Here is a 19,324-nt window from a genome sequence, read left to right on the forward strand (position 1 = left end):
TGTTTTCCTCGCCCTGTTACTGTATGGCAGGCTAGCTGGCCTGCAAGCTTCATGGATTTGCCTCTCATCTCCTTGTAGGAATGCACTGGGTTATAGACCTGGGTGCCATGGTACCCCGGTTGACATGGGTTCTGGAACCTCACATTTATGTGGAAGTGGTTTACCGATGAACCATTCCCCGAACTCACAATACTCATTCAATTTAAAAAAATGTTGGCTGGGTGGTGGTTGCACACACCTTTAATCTCAGCACTTAAGTGGCAAAGGCAGAGGATCTCAAGGAGTTTGAGGCCAGCTTAGTCTAAAAGGTGAATAGCCAGGGTTACACAGAGAAACCCTGTCTTGAAAAATCAAAGTATGTGGCTGGAAAGACGGCTTACTGGCTAAGAGCACATACTTCTCTTGCAGAGGACCTGAGTTCAGTTCCCACCCTTATGTCAGGTGGCCACAACTGCCTGGATCTCTGGCTGCAGAGAAGCTGGCACCCTCTTTTAGACTCTGTGGGTACCAAAGTGTGCATGCTCCCTCCCCCGAAACATACACACATACAATTTTGAAAATTTCAAGCTTAAGAAAAGCATCAATATGAAAGCAACAAAAATTATTAAATATTAAGAAAACCATAGAGCTCAAAGAAGATAGTATCCACCTAAGAGTGGAGCCATAGAGCTAAGAGCATTACAAAAATTGTCTTATTTAGACATTAAAAAGCCCTAGCATAGGCTTCACTGGTTTTTAAGGCCCTTCAGTAAGATGTTTACTGTAAAAAAAAAAATGTAAGCACATCAAAATTCTTTGCTAAATAAGTTACACACAAAAAACCCCCAAACAAAACAAAACCAAGTTGACAAAGAGAGAGAGAGAGAGAGAGAGAGAGAGAGAGAGAGAGAGAAAGCCTAAAACAAAAAAAACAAAACAAAATACCCATCTTCCAACATTGAGAAGCCTGGAATCCTGAGGCTAACTTGTTCAGCTCAGACTGCAATGATTTACAGATAACCACCATATGTTTCTTAGCAACCTGCATGCATAAAAGGTGACGCTATACCGCATGATTTCAATTATATGACATCCCAGAAAAAACACAACTACAGAAAGAGTGAAACAATCGATGGTCGCCAGCAGCTGAGGAGGAGGGGAGGGCTGAGGAGGTGACTCACAGGAATTTTTAGGGCAGTGAAAATATTCTGGATGATATTGTAATGGTGAGTAGGTGGTGGTATACATTTGTCAGAACTCATCGAAGAGTTCAGAGTGAACCTTAATTTACATCACTGAAAAATGAAGTCATTTTGGAGGTTGGGGGTTTTAGGAAGTAATATAAACTGTAAAGGAGCAATGATCTATTTGATAAATGTAAGAAACACATTGATGAGAAAGTATAGGAAGAAACGCTGATCTACGTGGCTTTAGAAAGGGTGCTATCTACAGGGCAAAAGGCAAAAGGAACGGTACAGAAGCGCTGGGTTCTAGGTGATCATGCTGGTTCCCATGGGGATAAGGAAGCACTCCTCACATGGTTATACATAGCCACTGGAACTGAAGCACTAAGGACGTGGGTGGCTAATGGTGGGAGCCAGATTCTGACACGTATGTGGATATGTACAGATGAGCAAGGGGGTGAGTCTAGAACAATAACTGCCACTATGGATTAGACTAGAGACATTATTGGGAACTCACGTTTAGCCTAACAGTTATGTATGTATATGGAAACTAAATTATGTATGTATGTAAATTCACGTATCATTCTATGCTTTGTCTGTCTAGAAAACTTAAGAAAACCAACATTCTCTATAGCAACAAGAATACCAACATCCAAGCTGGGTTTCTAATAACCTTCCTCCAATAACAACAACTAGGAATCTCTAGGCAAACAACGGGCTTTTAAACTGAGGCAGAAAACACAGATTATAACCCTGAAGTATCCTGTAGTGCCAGATAAAATGGGGTCAAGAAGCCCAGTGGTAGAAGGAGCAGATGTGTCAACCACAGGCGTTCCTAAAGGCCAACTGAGAGCAGTCGAAACAGCAAAGTAAACAGTTTGGACTTAGTATACAGAGGAGAGGGGCTGGTGAGATTGCTCACTGGGTAAACCGCTCGCTGTGTGAGCCCAGCGACCTGAGTTTGATTCCCAGAACTTATGTTAAGGTGGCAGCAAAGAAGCAACTCCATAAAGTGGTCCTTTGAATGCACCACCTCACATACAATAATAAATCAAGTTTTAAAAGTCCAAAAAGTAGAAAAATAAATATCCAAGTGTTCACACTGATATAAACATATGACTAAACGAATTCATAATGGAGGGAGGAGAAACAAATCCCTTATGTTGAATTCCAAATAGTTTACACAGACACTACACTTCCAACGAGCAGAGTGTAACTCCCCACTGGGCTACAGGCAGCATGCTGTGACTGCCTCTCATAGAACAGTCTAGAAGCCAAGCAGGGGGGAAAGGAATATCAGTGACCCTATGGTGAAGAAGCCTGAAAAACACAATGAAATGAGTCACAAATTGAATTGCTAGCATGTAATCTTGATGTAATAGAATAAAAATGGCCCATCTCTGTGGATTTCTTCCCAATAACTCACAGTCCATGTTACCACAAGGAAACCATCAGAGCAATTCAAACCAAGCAAGAGTCCATAAAACACCTGAGCATGGTGTTTTATGAGATGGTCAGTGGGTAAAGGCTCTTGCTGCCAAGTCTGATGGCCTGTGTTTGATTTCCAAAACCCACATGGTAAGAGAGAACAAACGCCCAGAGGTGGTCCTCTGACATCCACATGCGTGCTGTGACATACCAGTATACACAGACACACACACACACACTAAATACACAAATAAATGTAATAAAAATTTAAAGACTTGAACAGTACTCCTCAAAACTGTCAACACCACAGAAGAAAAGGACAATATGAGAAGCTGTCACAGGAGGTGACAATAAAATTAATGTCCTAGATGAGATCATGGAACAGAAATGACACCAAGTGAAGATTCAGAAACTGTGGGTTTAATTCCTTATACTTCCACTCAGGCTCACTAATGGTCATAACTAGGCCACATCACACCAACACAGGATATTCAACAGTGAAGCCAGTGTGGGGCATGTGAGAGTCCTAGGTTCTGTTCTCAGTTTCTCTGTTGCTCTAAAAACTAGATTATAATAAAACCAAACTTATAATTAAATTGGGTTTAAGAATGACACATTAAGTAAGCCCTTGTCCCTATGATGAGGGACAATGCAGACACATTAAAGGCAGGCAAACAACTGCTATGAGCAAGGCCAATCTTCATCAGTCCTGGTGACAACGCTAGGAGGGCCAGCACTGCTGGAGGTGATGCTCAGAGGTCATGTGGTCTGTCCAAGGTCATATGGATGGTTATAGGTAAAACCATGGCTGCTTAATTCTAGGGGCTTTTTTTTCCCCCAGAAGATCCAGAAAGAAAAAAATCATCAGCTCAGATATCCCAAGCTGTCTTGTTTGTTATTGTTTGAAAGATGAGGCTGTTTAACTTTCCCTTGTAAAGATCCCCGATTGGGAAATGCCGATTACTATTTACTGAAATGAACTGTTTACCTTATTAGGCTGTTCTAGCTTCATTTCCATTGCTATGATAAAACGCTCTGACAAAGAGCAACTTAGGGGAGGAAGGGCTTACTTTAGCTCACCGTTCCACATTACAGTCCATAATAGAAGGGAAGTCAAGGTAGGTAACGGGAACCTGAAACAGTTACCATATCACATCCACAGTCAGAGCAGAGAGAAACCAATGCGTATGTGTTCAGTTGCTTGATTGTATGCAGCTAGATTTTTCCACTCTTCTTCAGCTCCTCCCTGTTGAGGAAACGGGGACACCCACGATGGGCTTGAACTTGCCAAATCAATTAACTTTACTAAGAGAATCTGCCACAGACATGCATACAGGCAGCCCAATGTAGACAATCCCTGACTAGCTTGTTCAAGCTGACAATTAAAGCTAACCAACTTAGCAACTTCTACATATTGAACAGAATTGTTCAAATCTTACAAACCTAGACACATATTATTTGTTCTCAAAATATCTGAGTAGTGCCTTTTTACTATTTTTTTGGAGAGGGGATGAGGACAGGGTTTCTCTGTGTAACAGTTCTAGCTGTCCTGGAACTCACTCTGTAGACCAGACTAGCCTTGAACTCTCAGAAATCCGCTTGACTCCACCTCCTGACTCCACATGATTGAAGACATGTGCCACCACCACCCGGCTGAGTAGTGCTTTTGTTACGCTGTGGCTGTGTTTTTGTTAGGCAAGCCCTGATTAGCAAACATCAAGTAGGAGATCAGAATAAAACTCACAACTGTTAGCCAAAGCTATTGCTGACATTTCTTCACTCACAATGATTAAAGCCATGGATAATGTTTATACCTCTATTATATTACTTAATCCTCTAGAGAGTCTTTCACTAAGTATCTAGACTGACCACCAAAGCCCTGGACCTACCAAACCTTAGACAAGCCAAACCTTGAAAGTCCTGATGCTTGGACAGAAGCGGCAAACCACACTTACTCATGCATCCTTCCACCCCCACCTACTAGAACTCTGTTCTCTTTGAAAAAGAGCCTACATCTCAAATTCTACAGGATCTGTCTAAACCAGAGACGTTTCGTTTCCTCTGGGACTTGCCCATACCAATCAGATCTCAGTCTTCCATTCCTGTACCTCAGTGTCTGCAGCATGTTCAGATTTATGTGACATGGTGACATGGTGTCCTAGTTAGCTGTTGTTGTCGTTCTTTGGATAGACTCTCACTGTGTCCCTTTGGCTGGCTGGGACCTCACGACATAGACCAGGCCGAGCCCAAACACACAGAGCTCTGCCTGCTTCTATCTCTGCCTCTAGGATTAAAAACATGCAGTGCCTTAAAGACATGGGCCCCTTAGTTTAGCGTCATCTCAGACTGGCCTGGGAAATATCTGTAGAGGCCTATCTTGTTCATTGATGTGGGAGGAGCCAGTCTGTTGTAGGAGGTCCTCGGGTGTATAAAAACTCTAGCCAAGCACAGGATAGTGAGGGAGCCAGCAAGCAGTATTCCTCTATGGTTTCTGCTTCAAGTTCCTGCCCAGGCTTCCTTCAGTGATGGACTGCTCTCTGGAAGCTGAAATAAATCCTTTCCTTCCCTAAGCTGCTTTCAGTCTGAGTATTCTATCACAGCAACAGAAAAAGGACAAGAAAACAGGGTGGAAACAAATGTTAATCCCCAAAGAGAAGGCGAGAGACTGCAAACCTCCTCAATGGCATTTCTGGGCTCACTCTTTTGGACTTTACAAAATAGACTAGCATTTCATGAAATTTGGCAAACTGTATTACTTCTAGATGAGCTTTACGTCACCTGTTTCCACTTGTTCTCATATACTCGGGAGTTTTAAAATACACGATGATGACCCCATAAAATGTTCTAACTATACCGTACCTCTTTTGGCCTCCCACCAATGAGAGTGAGCAGGGAAGCTGCGGTGTGCTTTACAGATGTTAAAACAGGCTTACGAAAGCCTGTGGCTTGTCCATTTCAGATTTCTAACATGTGCTGGGGCACAAGATGTTGGGGGGCAGGGACTCTGGATTTCAATGCAAAGGCTTTGCTCAGGGCGCATGCCATGCACAGCTCAGATTTCCGTCTGACTGCAGACTAAACATAGTCTGCATTTTTCTCATTCCTTAGGAACATCACCTTGATGTCTCCATATTTCCTCTTTGGACGCATTTCAGAGATGCCCGGGTATTTGGGTAAAAATTGGGTGCAGCCCAGGGCATCTGCGGTGGGAAAGTTAACCATCTAGTCTTTATCGCTTTTCTCCTAGAAACTCTTCCTTGTTCTCTGACGGTCTCTTTTCATACCTTCTGTTTTAATTTTACAAATGCATTGCTTTCTATCTCTCCCAGACCTGTGGAGAGAGAGAGAGAGAGAGAGAGAGAGAGAGAGAGAGAGGGAGAGGGAGAGGGAGAGGGAGAGGGAGAGGGGGAGAGAGGGAGAGAGGGAGAGAGGGAGAGAGGGAGAGAGGGAGAGAGGGAGAGAGGGAGAGAGGGAGAGTGAGGGAAGGGGGGAGAGAGTGATCAACATTTGGATAAATTCTTTCTCTTCTTCCCCATTTCAGTATGAGTATAATCTAAGAGAGAAAAAGAAGCGAGCATGTGCACTTGTGTGCATGTGTGTATGTATATGTGTGCGTGTGTGTGTGTGTGTGTGTGTGTGTGCGCGTGTGCTCCTGTGGTGGCTGTCTTCCCTCCAACTTTCTTCTCTTCATACTACCCTAGGTTTTAGTTTTAGTAATTTTTTGCAGACTATCTGTTGATTTATGGCCAAATGTTTACATTCAAAAATGAGGCACCTGAACACTGAATTTCCGAGTACTAAAGGAGAGAAGTTTTCAAAGCTGTCAGAGAGAAGGCAAAAAACCAGCTCCCATGCGGTGGGGAACTGACCAGGGAGCTCTACAGAGAAGTCTTCACAATTCAAACCAGACAACCAACTCCCAAACCTTCCAGCCTGCAGGGAAAGGACAGTGATGTTCAAACACACATAGTCTTAAGATGTTCAGTTCACAAAGCTGTCCTTCAGATGCTCTCAGAGAGTGTGTTCTACCAGAACAGCAATGGCAAGAAAGAGGAAAGATTGGGCAGATGGGGAACATGCAGGTATGTGCACTGCAGAGTCAAGGGTACTGAAGTTCCCGTGGGACGGACAGGAAGAAAGGAGAGTCCAGCAGGAGCCCAGGCAGTTGTCCAGGATTGAACCAGAGAGTTGAAGGATCCAGGAAAGCAAAGACAGGCCAATTAAGTGATGAAATTCATCGGTAAACTACAAACAGCGCACAGGAATCCCATGATCCCAGCTTAAGGAGAGGGCTAGGTGGTGAATGTGTCAACACAGGTAACTAAGCAAAACAAAACCAAGAAGCAATTATCGGCTTTGGAGGGAAAGCATATACTAATGAAATAAAGATCTAATCATAGGACACATTGTGGTTCAACCACAAACAACATTTCCACAGTCACAATGCCATCAACACTGATTTAATGGAAACGTGTGTGGAAAGAGGCACAGAGAGAATTGTGCAGGATTACTGTAAATTATGGCAACATCTCCATTAGGAAGAAATAAACATGCCCAACATGGAAAAGACGATGAAACAGCGTCACGTTCTGCAAAATATGAATAAGGCTGGGCATGGTGGCGCATGCCTTTGATCCCAACACTTGGCAGGCAGAGGCAGGCGGAGCTCTGTGAATGTGAAGCCAGCCTGGTCTGTCTAACCAGCTCCAGGCCAGCCAAGGCTACATAGTGTGACTTTGTCTTAAAAACAAAAAACAAACAAAAAAAGAAAAAGAAAAGAAATACAACAATAAAAGAGAAATGAATAACGATGAACTCTGAAAAACTAAGAACTGCGAGAACTGTTGCAAGGAGTGGGACTTTGGGGCAAGGAAGGAACTGTCACTCTTGGAATGCCTAATCTTATGTTCAGACTACAAAGTGGCATTATTTTGACAACAAAGAAAATTAAGTTTTACAAGTTCAGATCCAAAGAAGAACATTAAAAAATAAGTTCTACAGTCTCATAGGAAAAGGATGGTGTCTCAGAAGTACTGGTTAGGTCATGAAGAATGACAGGAAGCCAGGTGACACAACCAGATCACATTCTTTATGTGCATGCTGGGTCTAGCGCACACGTACGCACCGCATGCTTACCGGTGCCCGCAGAGTCAGAAGAGCGAGTCAGATCCCCTGGAACTTATGGAGAGTCATGAGCTACCACGTGGATGCTGGAAACAGAACCTGGGTCCTCTAGGAGCAGCAAATGATTTTAACTTCGGAGTCTCATCTCTCTAGTCCCCAGAACTATATATATATATATATATATATATATATATATATATATATATTTGGTTTTTCGAGACAGGGTTTCTCTGTGGTTTTGGAGCCTGTCCTGGAACTAGCTCTTGTAGACCAGGCTGGTCTCGAACTCACAGAGATCCGCCTGCCTCTGCCTCCCGAGTGCTGGGATTAAAGGCGTGCGCCACCACCGCCGGGCCCCAGAACTATATTTTTAAACAGTATTGTTGAGAGACAAAACAAAATGGAAAGCACAGAAGACGGACTAAAAGAGGAAAAGCTGGAAGACAAACATTGGGGGTTAGGATCTAAAACTTAAAGCAAGTGCTGGGCTGGCTTTGCTTCCAGGGCCTGTCATGGCCAAGAAGCACTAGAGCTTGCTAGGCAAACGTTCTCCCACGGAGCTACACTACAAGTCCCAGACTCTCTGAGATAGAATATCAGAAGTAGATAGTGTTGGCCACAGTAAGGCCATCTTCACCTCTACCCATCTAGAAACTCCTTCACGATCAATTTGCTTGCCGTAATTGGGAAGGAGACAGCCAGTCAGCAGGCAGAGTCATAGATTTTCTTGTGGAATGCCCTCTCTGCAGATAAAGAACTGCCAGGGCTATGGGCCAGTCTTCCGAGGGGCTTCACTGAATGTGTATCTTAATTATGTTTTAATCTGACCACCCTTGAATACACTGACCATCAAAGCCTGGACTTACAAGCTAAGTAGCCAAACTCTGGAAGTCAATGTTGGATGAAAGCCACTAAGTCACACTTACTCACCAGGGCTCTGGCATGTGTGTTCAGAAACACGGAAAAAGGAGTATCAGCTAATCGGCTCTTCTTCCAAACCTAGCTAGAAAAGAGAGCGGAAAAAACAAGGCAGGACAAAGCCTGAATCCTGAGAAAGCATGTAACAAAACCCCATGTCATTATCTCCTGTGAGCAATGAGAAGTGTGTCATCTTCCAGCAGACAGGGGAGAAAGAGAGAGAGAGAGAAAGAGAGAGAGAGAGAGAGAGAGAGAAAGGGAGAGGGGTGGGGAGAACTGAGGATTCTGGGAATCCAGTGAGGACATACACTAGAGAGAAAAGCAAGAGGCACACACAACTGAATGTGCTCAGGGCCAGGCTACAGATTGGAAATCAAAATTGAGTCCAAGTCCCACCCCCACATCTCCTCCTACTGCTGCATAGAACCTCCCCATTGCAAAGGTAGTCCTCAGCCAGCCCGAGCCCCTGGGAGCTTGTTAGACATGCAGAACCTCAGGCCTGACTCCATCTAATGACTCAAGAATCTTCATTTTAATAAGCTCCCAGGTGATCCCTACACCCATTAAAGTTGGAGAATCACTTATTTAAAAAGACAGGACAAGTTGGGGGTTTTGCATTGGAGCCCCCACTCCCTGCAGGTGTAGACAGAAACTTTGGTGAACCCCAGGTGTCTAAAGCTTCCTACACAGAGTCATTTATATGATAGGAAAGTCATAGCAGAGTCTAGCAACTATGTATCTTCTAGAAAGGGCAGTTATTCCAAGATGCCTAGCGATTTCCTGGGAGCTCACTTCCAGGGTCAAATAGGAACACGAGCATGGAACACAGCAGGAACCACAGATTTCCCTCTAGAGCTGCCTATTTTATTTAAGGGGAAAAAAAGGCTAAACATTAATTTTAGTTGTACTTAATTGAATAATTTCTCAGGGGAATAGTTCAGGGAGAGTTTAAAACTGCCTGTTTCCAAAAGCCATTACAAATTGGCATATACTATAATGTCACTGTGCCAACCCAAACAGTGTGCTTTTAATGTCCCCTGGGCTGCCTTCGCTCCAGATGTGTTCAGAACTCCTAGTAATATAACACAGGCAAAAACCATATTTACATGAAGCAGTATTTGGGATATCCTTTCCTAATCACCTGGAATGAGATAATAGGTTCCTAATTGGAAGCACGGGGGTTGGGGAGCCAGGTCAATGGTTCCTCCCTCCTGATGCTTTTGTTAGTAAAAACGGAAACAGTCTGTACAAGAGTAAGAGAAATCTACTTTGCTACAGTTAATCATCTGAATGTCTAGAAACTTCGAATCTGCCCTACAGTCACCTCTAATTAACTAGCTGATTTATAAAAGCCTGATCTTGTCTTTTCCTAGGAATCGTAAGTAGGAGAGGGCTGGGGTTGGGAGAGGGGTGTGGAATGAAACTGGAAGATTCCACGACAGTTCTGGTGAGAGAACAGACACAAGTGGTGAGCGGACAGGGGTCGCCCAACCCCCAGCTGCTTCAATGGAGTTTGGTGCCTGCACAGTAGTGTCGAGTCTGAAGTCATTTCCTCTTAACAGGCGATGGCATCACACAAGGGCTAGGTAAGTCACTGTAACTGATCACTGACATGTACCTCCCGGGGCAAACTAAAGCCATTCATGAGGAATCGTCTTCTGAGTCTTGCTTGAACTTAGCACATCCTAATAAAAACTGATCAGGGTAGTATATACTTTCTGCTAACATTGGAAGGCTTTGGTCCTTACCATTTATTACTGAACAGAAATGAAATTTAAGTCAAATAAGTATTTTTATGCCAGTGAGCATGGTGTTCTGTTCCAGTGGAGACCCTGGACCCCATACCTCACAGAATGCCGCAGCGCACCATGCACTCGGGCATGCTCAGTTGCTGACGTCTGTTTTCACAGATGTCACAGAGAAGCCATGTGAAAAGCAACGTACCACGCAGCTGTTCTTGGCTGGGAGCGAGATACTCTTGGAAACCTTGCTCCTTAAGTGTTCGAAACCGGACTGAGTTTTCCAAATACAAATTAATTGCCAAATTCTACGTGTTGACAAGCAAACACTCGGATGTTTATGCTGCAATTTGACAAAGGAAATTTTCACATATTACTCTTACACCTCTAAAGCAAACAAGCTCATGTATAGGATTTACTTCATTACGATTTCCCCTAAAATGTTTAAAAACATTTTAATCCTGAAATCCAACATGTAAAGAGAAAACCAGAAAATCCATATATACAGTTTAACAGAACAGCTACAAAGTAAAAGCTGTGTAACCATCACTTGCAAGACCAACTTGGCAGTGCCTTACAAGACTCATCAGTCTTATAAAGTTCGACACCCATTCAGCCAACAAGCAATCAATAAACATCTACAATATGCCAGGCGCTGTGTTAGGCACATATTTGAACACGTGGCCAATATTATACTTGCTAACATGTTCTTGACTGCTGCTTACCTGAGTTTCAAAGCAAACAAACACACAACTTTATCATACGGACGAGGAACATTTTGTCCAATAAATCTACCCCAGAGGCTTGAGCTCAGGGATGTTTGGATACATCATCGCGGAAAGGACCACGGGAAAGGGCTTGATGGTCACTAACTTTTCTCTCTGACCCACATACGCACTGACTGACTGGTTAACCCTTGAGGTTAGGCCTCTTCCTCCACAACAAAGACCTCTCCTCTCGGGAGCTACTTAGAACTTTCCCGAGCACCTTGCAGAGAGCTTTATTTATCACGCCAGGATTAGATCTGAAAAAAGGCATTTGTTCCACTATAAAGACAGCAAAAATCCCTGGTTAGAAGACTAATGTTCTTTTAACCTGGGGGGGTGGGGTGAAGGGGGAGCCAAGCCCATGACTCCGCCTGGAGAGAAACAGTTTTACCCTATTAATCACCAAGTTCTCAAGTCTGCTCAGTCCGTGAGAGCCTCCGAAGCAGTTCAGCTGTTTCCACACGCACATCAGAAAATCCCAACAGCACATAGTCTAGGGGAACGTTACAACAATATACACAGCGGCAGCATTTCCTTACTGGGCTCCATTTCTTCTGGGGAATGGGGAAATTTAAGCCAAGTGATAATTTACACCAAGAGTCTACCAAGGAGGGTGTACAAGATGAGTCACTGGAATGTGGAATCAAAACCTCTTCTAAATTCTTTTAGGATCCACACAATACACAGAGCAATATTATATATAATTTTATAAGAGCAATTATAAAGAATGATCTAGAACTTCACTCACACATATTTTTGTTTTATTAGTACTGGTGATTAAATTCAGGGCTTTGTATGTGGCATGAACACACACTATCACTGAGCTACACCCTTGGTCATAACTCAAGATTATGTCTAATGGGATATATGACTTAGATATTCTAAAGGAGATCTGAGAGCCTTGTATTTGTAAGGTCCTGGGGTACTAGTCTAGCACTGGGGGACAGAAGGAGGAAGGAGGTGAGGAAGAGGAGAAATGTTGGAGGCCCATTCATTTAGTATGGTGGAGGTTATCTAAGAAAGACTACACTACATATAGCCTAAGAGTGTAAAAGGTAAATATTTTTGTCATTATTTAGGAAAGTGTGAGTCTTAAAGTCAACAGTCAACTTGAGCTGAAGCCCATAAATATACGGAAGGCCAGACCCCCTCTCCCTCACTGCCATCTTCCTGCCAGCTTGAGCTCCCACTCTAATGAAGAGTCTCTCCGCTTGGAACTGTGCATAGTCGTTTTTATGGGCAAAATTTAAATGCACATAAAAAGGAAATGTAGGGGTATATGGAAAAGTCCAAGATCCCATCCACTTCATGGAGTGGGGGGTGTCTAGGACTTCCTCTAGAGTGAAGAGACATGACCAGACTGCGGCAACAGCTTCCAGGCTAACTGCCCCTCCCCATCCTCATCCTCACCTAATACACAAGCACTATCAACATTATCTCCCCTCCACCCCATCCCCACCCCTGCCACAGTGGGGCTGGTACACTGCCTTCAGAGCAAATCATCCTTGCCTCCTCTCAGCAAATCAAGCTTTAGCCAACACACTAGAATGCAGCTACATCACTCACATGTTAACTAGGGCTGCTTTTGCCATACCTTGTATGGGAATTGGGTTTTTTGTGTGTGTGTTTGCTTTTTACTACAGAACTTTTATTTTTCTTTACACAATGGTGTGTGGATGGGACCTAATGTTCTCACTGAATGGTAGAAAACCCAAAATTGATCATTTCTTAGAGAAATGAATACAAAACAACCTTACATAAATTAAAAGGATAAATATGTTTACAGGTATCAACGCAAATGTTCCCAACTCAAGGCAAGTAACAACCCATGGCTTCAGGAGGGAAAACGCCAGAACTAGGTCCGTAGGCTCAGACTTTCACACTCTGTTAGACCAGCAAGATAGAAGTGGTAACTGGCTTAGAGAACCTTTGCCCGCCTCAAGGAATCCTGGAGTCAGCTATCAGTTAATACTCTGCATAGATCATTCATTGCATGGTGTTCACACAGGTCCACCAGGCTAAGGATTTCTCTTCCACAGTGACGGAGCCTCTTTGGCTAAGGACTACTGGATATTAGATATATGCCAACTGAACAATTACCTTGAATATAAGGTTAAAAATCAGCAACAAATTCAACAATCCGGTGCTGATATTGGATATAAACTTCAAGACAAATTTAAGTTTGTTTTCAGTTTTGTGAGGCTAGCATGAAGTATGTACACATCAGAATCAGCTCCTAGAGTGGATGCTGGCACCTGCTCAGTCCATCCAGAAGCATTTGCAGTGGACGATGGAGGGGCCCAACTTGTCCTACCCCGTCCACATCTGCTGGAAAGAGGACAGCGAGGCCAGGATGGAACTGCCAGTCCAGACTGAGTACTTTCCTGCAGGAGAAACAATGATCTTAATCTTCACTGTGCTGGGTGCTAGGGCTGTGATCTCCTTATACATCCTGCAAGAAATGCTGGACACATGGTAGTACCACCAGACAGCACTGTGTTGACACACACGTCCCTGTGGATAGCCACATTACACTTCATGATGGAGTTGAAGGTGGTCTCATGAATACCACAGGACTCCATGGCCGGGAAAGAGGGCTAGGCACCTCTGGACACCAGAACTGCTCATTGCTGAAGGTGATCACCTGCCCATCAGAAGCTCATAGCTCTTTTCCAAGGAGAAGGAGGATGCAGCAGTACCCATTTCTTGTTTAAAATCCCGGGCAACATAGCACAGCTTCTCCTTAATGTCACCCCCAATTTCCCAGTGAGTTGTGGTGGTGAAGCCGCATCCTGATCAATCAGGGTCTTCATGAGGTAGTCTGTCAGGTCCCGGACAGCCAGGTCTAGCTGCATGATGGCATGGGGAAGATGGGTGCCGCATGTGTGGCCTGTCATCAGAGCCCATGACAATGCCGGTGGTGTGCCCAGATGCATAAAGGAGCAGCATGGCCTAAATGGCCACATACATGGCTGGGGTACTGAAGGTTCCAATCATTATCTATGTCACCTCTCTGTGACTTTTGGGGTTCAGGAGGGCTTCAGTCAGAAGCACTAAGTGCTTCTCAGGGGCTACACGCAGCTCACTGTAGAAGGCGTGGTGCCAAATCTTCTCCACACCATCCTAGCTGGTCACAATGCCACGCTTGATAGGGTAATTTAGGGTCAGGATACTCCTCCTGCTCTGGGCCTTGTCACCCCTATAGGAAGGAGTCTTTCTGGCCCAGGCCACAGTGACAGCCTGGTGTAAGGGACACCCAACAATGGAAGGAAACATAGCCCTGAGAGCATTATTGCAACAAAGCCAGCTATGCACGAGCTGGAGCCACTGTCACTGACAAGTCCTGTGATTTCTTCTTTCCTTTGATGGAGAAGGATTGGGCAACAGACCATCAAAAAGACACGCAGGCAGGATAAACCAGAAGCAGAGTATGAGGAATTTTTTTTTTATTGAAGTCAATTTAACATAGAAGTAGTACTTTAATTGTTTACATTAAACAGTTCAGTCGCATTTAATACATTCATAATGTTGAACAACCACTACGTCAGCTTCATTCTCCTCACCCCCCAAAACAACTCACAGCCGTTGCCTCTTCTTCCAGCTCCTTCTTCTTCCAGTTGGAATTTTCTTTGGGTCACCAACCAGAGTGAGTGTGTGTGTGTGTGTGTGTGTGTGTGTGTGTGTGTCTCTTTCCTACTCTATCCCTCTCACATACATAGTGTAAAAATAATCAAATGTTGTCAGGAAGAAAAATATAAAACGGTATGAAACTATGTTCAAACATGACATGAGTTACTTATTTTATGAGCTATCAGTTTTTTATTTTATTTTCATTCTTGAAGGTTGAGGACCTTCCCCAGAATCCTCCAAAGGAAAATGAAGCTGCCTGCTCAAGGTTACATTTTTATCTGCCAGGCAGATTTGAAATGTGGTCCCTGTGTTCTGTGCTGACTCTGTCCTCATTGTCCTCTGTTATTGCAAAGCATGTCATACCTGTCAAGGCAGACATGCAAAGCATGCGACACCTGTTGAGCTGGACACTGCAAAGTGTGCCACACTTGGACACTGCAAATCTTCCACGCCACAGAGTTCAGTGCAGAAGTGGCAGGCTTTAGCACATAAGTCAAACAGATGTGTTGACCCTCATAAAACTGTCACTTCTCACAGGCTGTGTGAGCTCCAAAGCAGGCTCCCCACCCCCACCCCCACCTCCTCTCTTGCTGGTAGTGGTCCCCTAAGTTTTGAAGTCTGGTGCCCTTATTTGGGTACAGCAGTTTGGTGGCAGGACATTTCCACAATCTGTCCACGTCTCACCCTGTGTGCCCCAGTGCCAGGAATTAGCCTACCCCCTGTATCTACTTTGCTCTAGATCCCCACAAGATCTCCGCCAACTTTCTGAACTGGTCTGTCTGTCTTACTGGCCTGGGATAAAATTGCTGCAACTCCTCAGGCACAGCCAGGTTGTCTATCAACCTTGAGGGATGCCCCGCCCGGGCAGCATGGCAGTCTCCCTGCTTCTGCCCGTGCTCTGGACTGCCTGGCCATCCTTCCTTTGCCAATAGCTAGGATCTCCATCTCTCTGATTCCCTGTCTTCCCATGTAAATATCTAGTTTCCAGGTCTTAAAGCTCCTCCCTATGGGCCAGGACTGACCTACTATGATAAGGCATGGGTAGATACATTATTGACTTTTCCATAGAAGCATCCTGGACAGGACACTGAGGTCTGCGGTACATATGTGGCACATTTTTCTCAAAGTTACAAATAAAATGGACTAACAGACCAATCTAAAAATTTAAGAAGTTTTTTTCTTGGTGTTGCTTATATCCAAAGTACTTCGTATATAGTGTAAACATGAAAGATACAAGCACATTCCCCTCCTTCGAGAACTCTAGAATTTAATTGAGAAAAGACAAACAAATACAGAAATATTTATAATTTCTACACAACTCAGGATACCCCATGCCACTCAAAGTGCAGAAGAACATCCCCATCCCAGAACCTACAAAAAAAAAAAAAAAAAAAAACCCTTGAGAATGGGAACAGTGGCGGCTAAGTCAGAAGAATGGTCAGGACTGCCAAGGGGGCAGATGCAGGCCATGGTTCTTCAGTAGGATAAAGGATATATTTCCAGTCCTTTCTAAGGAATCAGCCTATCTGAAACAACACCGCATCACCCAGCATTGTGAAAGAAACCTTTTAGAGTCATCATTCCACGCTTGACAACGTCTCAGAAAGCCTAGTCACCACATACACCTTTGTCCAAGCTTGTTTCCAACAGTCTGTTTAAACCATACAATTCACATACTCGTTACATTTTAAAATTACGTATTCTGTTAAGAGCTGTATGGTAAGAGACACAACTCCTCTGATTGTCTTTAAAACAGAAGTGAAATGAGGTGGGGGACCCTCCACTTAGTAATTACCCTTAATGATAATTGCTACTGAATATCGAGTGCCTGCAGAACTCATGGACTTCAAGTACCACCACCCAGCGCTTTCCACGGTGAAAAGGAACTACTTAAAAATCTTGCCTCACAACCCATTATGATTGTTTCAACTCATTAAGATATTATCTTGCAATACTGTCTACACCACTGCAGTGCAGGCTCTCATCCCTTCTTGTAGTCAAGGGAGAAGCACGCTGCACACCTACTAACATAGAGTCCTATTGCAGCAGGCTGTTTACTCCACTGAGTTTGGAGCTCAGCACAGGCACTATCAACAATGAAAAAAAGCTCAACGCAAGCTTGAGGGGCTAGACTCCCGCAGGCGGGATGGTCTGAGTCCTTCCTGCCTCCCTGACACACACATGCACGAGAAGGTTCGGGTCATATCCCTCATCCTGTAATAATGGCTCTCTCCTCACACAAAACTAAATGGCACCCTGTTGATTAGAACCCACACAAACTGCCTTTTAATTTGATACTGTGCCTAAGTAGTGCCCAAATTTCAAATTTTAATACTCTGAGGGATTCCTTTTGTGTCACTAAGGACACATGAACGTGTGCATCTGTGTAAACACAGACCAGCAAGAACTGCAGCAGAGGAGCCATTCTCGGAAGATTTGCCGAGCTTCTGAGTGAGAATGCAAAACAACTCCATGTAAACTACAGGACGATACGAGCACCGGGTGATGGCGGAGAGCCTGAAATCCCTGTTGTACCGCTGATGGCCTTGTAATATGTGACTTGTGCTAGTGTGTTCAGCGTTTCTAACTCAACGTTTCCTATCTACCCCTGGCTGACTAGTGCCAGGATATGGAGGTTTACAGGCACTTACTAACTTCCAGAAAATGGATCCCAGAAGTGGGCAAGTGAGCTGTTTACAAACAAGAACACAAAACACATTCCAACAAAACTCATCTGCTTGAAGTCTAAGGGATCTGGTCCAGTGATGCCATGCATATCCAAATCCGAGGATGCTCAAATCCCCTCTAAAAAGTGGAGCTCATATGTGCATACAACCTGCACAGAGCCTTCTCCACTTTGTCACCTCCAGATTTCTTAGAACCTCTAGTGGGATGTAAACGCTCTGTCCAGAGTCATTACTAGGTGTTATTTGCAGAATAGTGAGACGGGAAAAAGGTAACACGTGTTCATCACTGACTCAAATTGCCATATATTGAACGGGAGCTGGTTGAATTCACGATGGCCAAATCTACAGATATAGATACAGAGCCCATGGTTATGGGGAGCTGATGTAAATGGCAGACTAGTTTTCAGGTAGTCACCAGGCTGTTCTAGAACATTTTATTTATTTACACACATGTACACACTTGAGAGTACAGGTTCATATGGTTCAGACTGGAGGATCCCCTGGCACTGGAGTTGTAGATAGTTGTGAACTACCTGATACAGATGCTGGGAATTGAACCCAGGTCCTCTGCAAGAGCAGTACAAGCTCTTAGCCATGGAGTCATCTTTCCAACCCCTCTAGCACACTTTAACGTGACAATTCATTGAGCCACTATACATCATAATGTATGCAAGCTTCAGCACCCTATGATGGGAATGCATCATCTTTGTGTTTCCAGCACAAGGACCTTGGCAACCTGAGAGATTTGTCCACTGAAAAGACAGCATAAAATTCATCTGGTATTTTTCCTAAAATGCAATTCATACAACCCTTGAAAACCTCACATCTCACCAAACTGCACTTTAAAACAACAGTTTCTGGTAGAAAACACAGAAGAATGGGTCATTATAAGCAGAGTACTAACCGGAGAATAATTAAGACCCAGGGAAGCGACTTGGAGTGGCTGCCATAAGGGATATTGAATGGACAAATGACAACAGAGTACAATACTGACTCACAGACACAGCCAGCCTCTAAGCCAGAGGTATTCAGAGGTGGGCATGGGAGGGGGACTTCTGCCTCAAGACCAGGATGGGAAGCACCTACACTGGGGAGTGAGCTGTGGGCACAGGGCTCTTTAGTTTTCTTAAGAGGGAGTCAAAAAAGCTGGTGTCTGCTGCCTGTGAGGGCTCCTTTGTTTTTTACCTGAAGCTGAAAGTCTACTGCTATTCCAGTGCTCTTGCTGGATACAAGCTTCCCTTGGACCAAGCAGGTTTCCGGTAGACAAAGTGACATTAAGGTCCCTCCCACTTTCCTGCTTGGCAATTGAGCAGTGTCAGGGAGCCATGGGCAGATCACACTGTGACCAGTCTGCTCCTGGTGCTGGGTTAGAGCAGCCTTGCTTTAGGTCTGCATTTCTAAGAACTCTGAGAAGAGAGGCAGCCACCCTCGAGGAGGCAAATCCTCCAGCATGTCCTCATTCAGGACATGTGTTCTGCTTGGGGAAAATAGTCTTACTCTGTCCAGGTACATTAACCCCAGGGGACGTTCTGATTTCTAGACAAGCAAATCAAAAGGCAGAAATGTGAGCTACAGATTTTAAAAATTTTTTAAATTTTTAATTTTATCTATTTGTTTATTTATTTATTTTGAGTAGGGTTTCTCAGTAGCTATGGAGCCAGTCCTGGAACTCACTCTGTAGAACAGGCTGGCCTTGAACTCGTAGACATCCTCCTGCCTCTGCCTCCTGAGTGCTAAGATTAAAGGCATGCATCACCACTGCCTGGTTAAGCTACAGATTTTTTAAAATGTTATTCACCACATATAAATGTTGAGAGTCAAATATACCTAGTGGTATATTTTTTGAACCAAAATATCTAATATATTAA

General features: G+C 44.1%; 1 protein-coding gene and 1 pseudogene across 1 annotated transcript in view; both read right to left on the reverse strand.

Annotated features, from left to right (window-relative positions):
• Stx8 (syntaxin 8) overlaps positions 1–19,324 on the reverse strand; it is a 241,012-nt gene that overhangs the window by 104,365 nt on the left and 117,323 nt on the right. The gene's annotated exons all lie outside the window — the stretch shown is intronic.
• On the reverse strand, positions 13,450–14,531 carry LOC121456132 (annotated as a pseudogene).

The sequence above is a fragment of the Microtus oregoni genome, unplaced genomic scaffold (genome assembly GCF_018167655.1).
Source record: "Microtus oregoni isolate MIOR12 unplaced genomic scaffold, Mior012 000015F_ref0000493, whole genome shotgun sequence".
Classification (NCBI taxonomy): Eukaryota; Metazoa; Chordata; class Mammalia; order Rodentia; family Cricetidae; genus Microtus; species Microtus oregoni.